We start from the raw sequence: 10,092 nt of genomic DNA on the forward strand, positions 1-10,092 counted from the left end.
GGTTAGGGAACTTTTGTTTTGTTTTTTTCTTAAATTGAGCTATAATCTACCTACCTCTCTGTCATGTCTACCCATCACTCCCAGTTCTTCCTGCCACTTTCATCCATTTTCTGCAAGACAGACCTTCAAATACAGCTGTTATGTTACAGCTAAGTCTTTTGTCCAAACACCCACGGCCCCTATGCCTGATGTCTGATGTGGCATGTCTCAGTGGGCTCCAGCTTTGTTGCTGTCCTTGAGTTGTACCAACAAGAGCGCAACGTGATACTCCAGATGCAGTTTAAGCAGGGGGAGATACACTGGTATTTCTATCTTCCTGCTTCTGAATGCTGTTCATGTTAGTGTAGTCTAAGGTTGCATCAGTTTTTTAGACTGTGCTGTAATAATCTTCATTCCTATTGACCTTGCAGTGCACTCAGATTCCCAGATCATCTTCCCTTGTCAACTGTTTTCTACCATTCTATGTCCGGGTAATTGATTTTCTGTACCTAAAGTGTGGAACTTGACATTTGTCCCTTTTTAAGTTTTATATTATTTTGTGGGCCCCTGCTCAAAGCCTGCTCAGCTTGGTGGAACCAGCCAGGTCTGGTGGCATGGCCTTCAGTCTCTAGGGTCCATCTCAATCCAGAGCCACTAGAGGAGGACTTTAGTGCAGGATGCCTTTGTCTAGGTCCGATGTTGGTGATGTCTAGTCTCGACGTGTGGAACAGCACTAACATTTGTCTGGAGAAGGCCAGGAATATATGAATGCATTCAAACCCCTTCAAAGGTGTGGGTATGTACAAACTCTGTGATATGGCGAAGTTAAGTTAAAAATGCAGCAAAGTTCACATTTCTCATATACACACACACTTCTTTTATATGTATATATGTATGTATATATACAACACATAAGTGGTATATGTAAACATATAAGTTTCTACATGTATATGTATTTATAGTTATACATCAGTATAAATTCATGTATATAGATTCATATATGTATGCATATTTATATGTATAATGTAAGTACATATATACACTATATATAATATCAGTTTATATGTATATAAATGTATATGTATGTATCAGCATATGTGTGTGTGTGTGTATATCAGCACAGACCTAAAATATTTGATCAGTATAACAAATAGCACAATAAATCTCTAATGATCAGTTTTACGAAGAAAATTTAGAATTAACTCCAAATGTCTTTTTTTTTTTTTAATTTGAAATTTTCTTCATTCAAAGTCCCTAGTGATTGGAAAGATCTGATAATCACTTTGACTTTTAACTCATCTGCCTCCAAAAGTGGTCTTTGGTATCTTTTTCCTTCCTTGTTTTCATCTTCTATAAATAAGATCTTCAAGAGATCACTGAATTTGGGGAACTGGAGTAAAATATAATTTTACTCTGAGTATATTTAGATGATAAGCAAAGATTCAGGCAGGGAATAGGCCAGTGTATATAGATATGACCCAATGGTCATTCTACCTTAAAGACAAAAACCAGATTTTTCCAGTTTTGTTTCAGAATATCTCAATTCCTTAATTTTGGGGGCAGTATTCCAGAAAGAAATCTTTTTTAAAATGCTTATTGATGTATTTGTTTTTACATGATGGATGTTTTCTGATATCACGTTTCGCTCCATCGTCCCTATTATCACCCTCCTTTGTCATAAAGACAACAGTAAAGCATGAGTAACAGTCACAATGATGTTTCTGATGGCTTGTGCAACATGTGGTATCCATAGTCCTTCACCTCAAAATTAGTCATGGCATTTAATCAGAATTCATCTGCCTTTATTTTAATTTGTATCACTCTTGTTACATTTCTTCTTTCTTCTCTTTATGTCAATTCATATGTCTTCCTATATTTCTCAGAATTAGTCCTTTTCATCATTTCTTATGGGGAGCAGTTACATTCTTTTCCTTCTACAAACTACAATTTGTTCAGTCCTTCCCCATTTGATAAGTACCAACTTTGTTTCCAAGTTTTGGCTTCCTTTAAGTGGATGGATGCCCATGAATATTTTCCTATGTGTGTGTTTGTGTGCGTGCATGTATATCATGTATGTATGTATATATATGGAATCTTTCTCTGAGTTCCCTGGGATAACATAACAAAAGATTATAAACATTCACTAACTTTTCTAATGTAATTTCAAATTGTTTTCCAGAGCAGGTAGACCAAGTCACAGCCCCACCAACAGTGCATCAATGTGCATATCGTCCCACAGCCCCTCAGATACCAACTTTCTGTTTGTTAGGGTTTTTTAAATTATCTTTTCTGTTAGACAGGTTTGAGATGAAACCTCAGAGTTGTGTTTGTGTCTCTCTTTCCATTAGGCATCTGGAGTATTTTTTTCTCCATGGTTGTTGATGGTTTGAGATTCTTTTAGAGAACTGTTCTTATCTTTCACGCCCTTCTCTCAGTAAATCAGCTTCCTGTTTTTCCCTGCTTTCTATTGTCTGCACAGCATCATTTGGAGGGGTGGCGGACTTTCCCTGTCTTCCTTAGGATCAGAAGTAAAATGAGTTGATCCATGTGAAAGAAATGTGAAAAAGTTAAAAGTGCTCTGAAGCCCACATCTTTCATATATGTATACATACATACGCATATGTATATATGAATCATATATTCATATATCAGTTTATATGTAGTCATGTATGCTTATATATGTATCAATATATACATATCCACTTAAATATGTACATAAGCGTATGCATTTTCTCCTGTGTACCAATTTATGTACACACATATACCAGTTCTTATATGTGTATCTGCACATAAGCACATTTTATGTGTGTGTAGACATGTACACACATGTATCCATTTGTAAATGAATATGATATGTGTATCTTTACATATGTATCCATTAGCATGTATTCATATATGTGTACATATACGTACACGTGTATCAATATGTGTGTATAAATATACAAACAATTCTACATATCTATATATTTACCAATCAGTCATTTCAGTCATATTTGAGTCTTTGTGACCCCATTTAAGGTGTTCTTGGCAAAGATAATGAATTAGTTTGCCATTTCTTTCTCCAGCTAATTTTATAGATGAGGAAGCTGAGGCAAAGAGAGTTAAGTGACTTGCCCAGGGTCACACAACTAGGAAGTGTGCAAGCCTAGATTTATACTCAGGACTTCCTCTCTCCAGGCCTGGTGCTTTGTCCACTGCACCACCTTGCTGCCCTCACTCATGTATGTGTATGTGTATGTGTATGTATGTGTATGCATATCCATACACACACATGTATCAATGTATATAGGTATATATAAATATAAATATATGCATATGTTGAATCAGTGTATATGTATGTATGTTTATACATCAGTGTGTGCACAGTATATATGCATATATGTATGTGTGCATAGATCAGGTTTTCTATGTATATCCATATATATCCACACGTGTATCAATATATGTATGTATGTATATATATGTAAACATATATACACATGTTGAATCAGTATATATGCATGTATGTTTATATATATATTGTGTGCACAGTATGTATGTATATGTAGCTCTATAATCTATGTGTGTATATATACTCTATATCTATGTATGTATCCATTTGTATAACACTCACCTCACATATTACCTTATGATATAAGCAGCACATTTTAATTCACTTCAACATGTCCTTACTACGCAGCTACCATTTGCCAGTCATTGTGCTAGATACTGGGCATCGTTTGAGCATGTTTTCCTGTGACTGAAAGGGATGTTTTAGACTTTTTTTGGGGGGGGTTGTCTGTACTTAATAGTAAAAGTAATAATATTTAACTTAAGTAGCACCTACTATGATAAGAATGCTAAGCACTTTACAAGTATTATCTCATATTTAGCCTTACAATAGCTCTGGGAGGTAAGTGCTGTAATTTCCATTTTACAAATGAGGAAACTGAGGCAACAGAGGCTAGATCACTAGGCCAGGGTCTGAAAGTGTCCAAGGTCAGATTTGAACTCAGGTCTTCTTGACTCCAGGCATGCTGCTATATCCACTATGCCACCTAGCTACCCTGGTACTTAGGAGTTTTATTAACTGTATCTACAGTGATTTTTGAATACTGGGTCTGGTGATACACTCCCCTGGGGAAGAAATACCATTACCTAGTTAGAGGTTAAGTGGAAAGGTATGATTGGACAATGAAAAACCCATCATTGATCACAAGGCCTTTGGATAAGCTGGATTTATACTGTAGGTGAATGAGCATACAGAGCCAAACTGGGCAGAAGGATGTTCTAGGCTAGCAGTTCTCACTTAGTGGTTCACGAACCTTCCTGGGGATTTGCTACGGTGGTCCCAGGGATGTTAATTCCTTAATGGCGCTGTAAGCAACAAATAATTGTAGAATGTTATAAGTAGCATGTCAAATTATTCTAGAGGTTCACAACACTTTTTTGTTGCTGTTTGAACAGGGTTCACAGAACAAGAAAACATTGGAAACCGCTATTTTAGGTGAAAACATCACCATTCTCCTTTTGAGTCCACTGGGAAGTAAGAGGTTCTGGGGCCTGAGAGAGAACCACACTGGGCAAATAGGGCCCCTGAAGGAAATGTTAACTAGTTCTTTAGGGAACTTGCAAACCATCTACTATATCCTGGATAGCATTCAAGACTCCCTTAATTACTTGAAACTTACTATTATCATTTTCTATAAGACCCTTTTTACCTCAGATAAATGTCATATGATAAGCACACACCACATCCTGGTTATGACTATGGGAAAGTCACTTCTGAGCCAATTTCTTCATCTGTAAAATTAGGGTTATAGAGGTTTCAGCCTTGGACCCTAGGCTTTGCTCATCCTGTCGATTACTCATGAAACCACATCTGCCCTTTGCACCGAGGCTTTCTCCATCACTGGTTTCTAAACTCTTCTGAGCTCTGCTTCCTGGCTGGAAGCACTGAGACCTTCTCGGTCCCTATCCTTGCTCCTATCCTTGGTTGTAGATGAGCAGTCTCTGATGCCTCCTCTCCTCCTCTTTTGATACCTTGGGGGTAATGTTTCTAGGATCAGGGCATTCAAAGGTCCCCCTTCACTTCCAACTACAGTTCTGTGTTAGGGGCCAGAGGAAGAGAAGCAAAGAAGCTAGCGCTTACCTACTCTAGAGAAGCATGAAAACAGCATGTTTCTGTATTCAGAAACGTGTGGCTCATAAACGGTGGCTCATAAGCCGTCAGAAAATAGATTAGCAAGTCGCCTCATTGTGTTGCCACCATGCCAGAGTGTCATCTGGCATTGAGAGTAACATATTGTGTTGTGGCTGTCAGGATCTGCTAGTTGTATTGGCTAAACAGAATAGAAATGAGTCCTGACAATGGATGTCGAAATAATTCCTGTTTGGGAAACTGATTCTCCAGGTACTATTTCCCCCTTTGGTTATAGGTGGCATCTTGAAATGTAAGCTAATCTCATTTTAGTCAGTTCCTTGAGAAGCGATCAAAAGTAAATCTTGTAGTAGATTTTATACTTCCTTTTAATTGTTTTTATAACAAGTAGCTTCCTAACACTCCATTTCTCATTTAAGCCTCATAACAACCCTGGCTGTTAGATACTAAAGGTATCATCATCTTCATTTTCCTGATGAAGAATCTGAGGCTTGGCAAAGTTGTGACTTGCCCATTGTGGTCAAACAACTACTAAGTTTTAGAGGCGGGATTCGAATCCAGGTCTTTCTCTCAGCTCAGCCCTCAATCCTCTATAATTTACAAAAATCACATCAATTATTTGATTGTTGTTTTCAGTCGTGTCCCCACTCTTTATGAGCCCATTTCGGGTTTTCTTGGCAAAGATCTTGGAGTGTTTTGCCATTTCCTTCTTCAGCTCATTTCACAGATGAGGAAACTGAGGCAAAGAAGGTTAAGTGACTTGCCCAGGGTCCCACAGCTAGTCAGCGCCTGAGGCTAGATTTGAACTTGTGAAGATGAATCTCTGATTCTATTCTCGGTGCTCTGCACATTATGGCGCCACCTAGCTGCCTTATTGTTCGATGGGATCCTCGCAATAATCCTGCTAGGTAATTACAATAGCTACCACGTAACTATATAGTGCTTTATATATATTATCTCATTTCGTCCTCAAAACAAATGCATGGGAGTAAGTGAAATTATCTTCACTTTAGAGAAGAGAAAACACTCAAAGAGGTTGCGGGACTTACTTGTCACATAGACTGTAGGTCCCTATGGCAGCATTTGAACTTGGGTCTTCCCAGCTCCAAGTCCCCAACATTCTTCTGGTAGGTAGCGTCAACTCTATTTTACAGAGAAGGAAAATCAGGCTCTGGGATTAAGTGATGTGCCCAAGGCCGCACATCTACCAAGTCATGGAGTCAGAATTAGAACTTAGACCTTTTGAATTGTAAGTTGGTGCTCTTTAAAAGCATTTTTTTCTAAAATTTAATTTTTTTTCTATTAACAAGTATTTGTTTTCTCAGATGCTTTCCCCATTATATTGTTTGTTGCCCAAAGAAGAACAAGAGAAGTTAGATATCTTGAAAAAGCTGAAAACCTGGAAAGACAGGATGATGGTCTCTCTTATACATGATTCCTATTTAATTGACTTAATATAAGAGAGTGGACAAATCATTTAATTATATAGGTAGACTTTTAGCATTTATTTCTATGAGAAAATGAAAGTAACACAATAATTATTAGAGTCATAACTAGGAGGGGTAACTAGGGCTTTGTCCCAGGGCGCTGAAATTTAGAATTGATAGCCTTCACAGCCCTTCGGCAATAGAACTAGTTGAGTTTAGCCTTTAGCTGGTGAGAATAATTGGTTAAAATAGAAAGGTACCAGGTGGCACAATTGTTCTTCCCCACTAGCAGCTGTATCCCAAGTGGGCTGCTTGCCATTTGCTTCCTTCTTTGCTCTCCCCCTTTTGTGGCACACCCAGCAGCCAGAAGTGTCTTGGTGTCTCAGTGGAGCCACCATGGGGCAAGCATCATAAGCTCCCCCTTTTACCCTCTCAACTAAATTTGTCTTAAAAGGTTGATTCGAGGTCCTGAAACCTGATTGTTGCACTGAGCTCATTTTGTGCCGTTTCCTCCAGGGGCAAATGTTTCTAATTAAGGCTCTGCTAACTGCTCACCACATTGAGAGAACATTTATTAAATGTTGACTAGGGATAGACTATGCTCTTGGGCAAGCAGAATAGTTTATATGAAGTTTCTGATACAAGCATTGTATGATTTCATCAATCAATCAGCATTTATTAAGTACTTCTGCGTGCCTGGCGCTGTTCTAGGTGCTGGGGATGTAAGTACAAAGAACAAAGCTGTAAACGCATGATGTGGATGTGTTAGTATTATGTGTGGACTGTGTAGCTTAATTTATTTGTTTCAGTAGTTTGACATAAATCAATTGATCTACACTTATTAAATACTACTGTGAGCCAGGCATAATTGATCTAGCACTTAGTGCAATACCTGACACGTAGTAGGTGCTTAATAAACGCTTCTTTTTAAATAGTTATTTTCAGTTTTCAGCATTCATTTCCATAAGTTTTAAATTTTCTCCCCCTCCCTTTTCCCTGTCTCCCCAAGAAGGCATGCAATCTGATATAGGCTCTACACACACATTCATTCCTATTAAACACATTTTCACATTAGTCATGTTGCATAGAAGAATTATAATGAATGAGAGAAACCACAAGAAAGAAAACAAAACAAAAGAGAAAAGCATCTGCTTCACTCTGCATTCCGACTCCATAGTTCTTTTTCTCGATGTGGATGACATTTTTCATCATTAGTCCTTTGGAAAAGTTTTAGGTGCTTGCATTGCTGAGAAGGGCTAAGTCTATCAAAATCAGTCCCTGCACACTGTGGCTGTTACTGTGTACAATGTTCTCCTGGTTCTACTCACTTCACTCAGCATCAGTTCATACAAGTCTTTTGAGGTTTTCCCAAAGTCCACCTGCTCATCATTTCTTATAGCTCAATATAGTATTCCATTACATTCATATACCACAACTTGTTCAGCCATTCCCCAATTGATGGGCATCTCCTCAATTTCCAATTAATGCTTCTTGACTAACTGATAGACGTGGCATCAGGAAGATCTGGGTTCAGAATTTAGTTCTGACACCTACTAGCTATGTGATGGTGGGAAAGTCTCTTAACCTGTTGGGGTCTTGGGCAGTTGAGATGTTAAGTTATAGATGAGTCTGCCTGTATCGAGGGTGTCCCACTCTGGGAGTTCTCATATTAATGAAATCGCAGGTCCTTGATTCACTCTACCAATATAGGTATTGGCATTTCCAGAATAATGGTGTCAGGTGGTATAACTAATTGGAGGATTTGGAAACTTTTCTTTAGAGCAAGAATTTAATGATGATGAAAACAACAGAATGTCTATTTCATTTCCATTTAAATTTCCTGCAAAATATGAGCAAGAGTTTTCTTAGCCCCAGGTGAAAAACAGGTATGTTTTGAGTCATCAAGAGTAGTCATCTTGATTTTGCAGGGGCGGGGGGGGAAGGGGAAGAGAGAGGGGGAAGAGACCACTTAGACAAAATGGCAGGGTACTTCTTTTTGAATTAGTTTGTATTTTCAGCATGTTCATTGCCATTTAGAAATGCAGAATGCTACTTATTAGCTCTCTACAAGCCATGCTGTACTGTGTCAGTGGTGAATACATTTTTTCTCATTCACTTGACTTATATTTCACCTCCACATTTATGAGAAGAAATATTTGAGAGTAATGGTGACTAGGGGAAAAGAAGGAAGTGATTAACCTTTCTCTTGCAATCAGTCCATAGAGGAATTAGACAGAGAAGGGCTCCAGATTTAAAGAGTTTTGTTTTGTTTTTGTTTTTGATGAGGAGTTAGGAAGATGGGAAGAAGTGCCCAAATAAAACTTCCTATAAGCTAAAAAGAGAGAGTAAATGCCCTTGTAGGATAAGGATAAATACAATATGAAGAGTTCCTATGGAAGTCTGTCTTTCTTTACAATTGATGCTACTAAAACCAGACTGCATATATGGCATGATCAGAGCAAGAACCTATATGGGCATTGGTAAAAAGTAAACAGAACAGTATTGAGAGAATACTTTGAACTAAGTTCCAATAATAAAGCACATAGGAAAAATCTGTAGATAGGGATACCTTTTATGGATTTTTTTTGCTTAGATATTGTGATGGGGGATGTGGGGGGGGTAGGGAACTTCCTATATAGAAATTTCCTCCACTGATGCTACTTGTGTGTAACTGATAGCCTGAGACACCAAGAAGTTAAATGCCCAGGGTCACACAGCCAGTGTATGTCAGAGGGAGAACTCCTGTCTCCAAGGCTTCTATCTAGTCCACCAAGTGTGTCAAACTCAAATAGAAAGGAGGCCACTTAACTGTACACAAGGCTCCCTGCAGCAAGATATTGACTTAGAAAGCCACTGATTAACATTATCTGTGTTTGTTAGTATTTTTATTTATTTCATTAAAATTTCCCAATTACATTTTCATCTGGGTCAGGACAAGCCAGGGAGTGTGGTGGACTACATGTAGCCAAAGTTGTGTGTACATGGATATCTCCATGGACGATGTCTATTAATGAATATATATTTTGACAATAATAATAATGACAATGTGTAGCAATATTGCGTATTAATAATGTGTAGCAATGTACACAATTAATATTGTGTAGTAATAATGTGTAGCAATGTGGCAATAATTACAAAGAGTAGTATAGGGTCTGCCAAGTACTTTCCTCCCAACCACCCCATGAGATAGATTTTGTAAAAAGTGTATTTCCATTTTATAGATGAGAAAACAGGTGCTGAGAGAAATGACCCAGCTCACGGTATAAGCCAGTGCCTGACTGAGGTGGGATTGGAAACGGGTCTCCTGATTCCAAGTCCAAAGCTGTAGGGTCAAATAAGTAGAATATTCAGAAACACTGATCAAGTGCTATTCCAAGCCTTCCTGCAAGTGTGCTGGAGCATGGTGGCTTGGATCTGTTTGTGTTCCGTTTTTGTTGAGAGGCAATGTAGCACAGTGTCTGATGTCGTGTCTAACAAGAGGTAACGGGTACTGCGATTCATGGGGGCCCAGGGGACTTGTCATTCTCCATTTTGTACCCAGAGATT

This window comes from Trichosurus vulpecula, chromosome 5, assembly GCF_011100635.1.
Source record: "Trichosurus vulpecula isolate mTriVul1 chromosome 5, mTriVul1.pri, whole genome shotgun sequence".
Classification (NCBI taxonomy): domain Eukaryota; kingdom Metazoa; phylum Chordata; class Mammalia; order Diprotodontia; family Phalangeridae; genus Trichosurus; species Trichosurus vulpecula.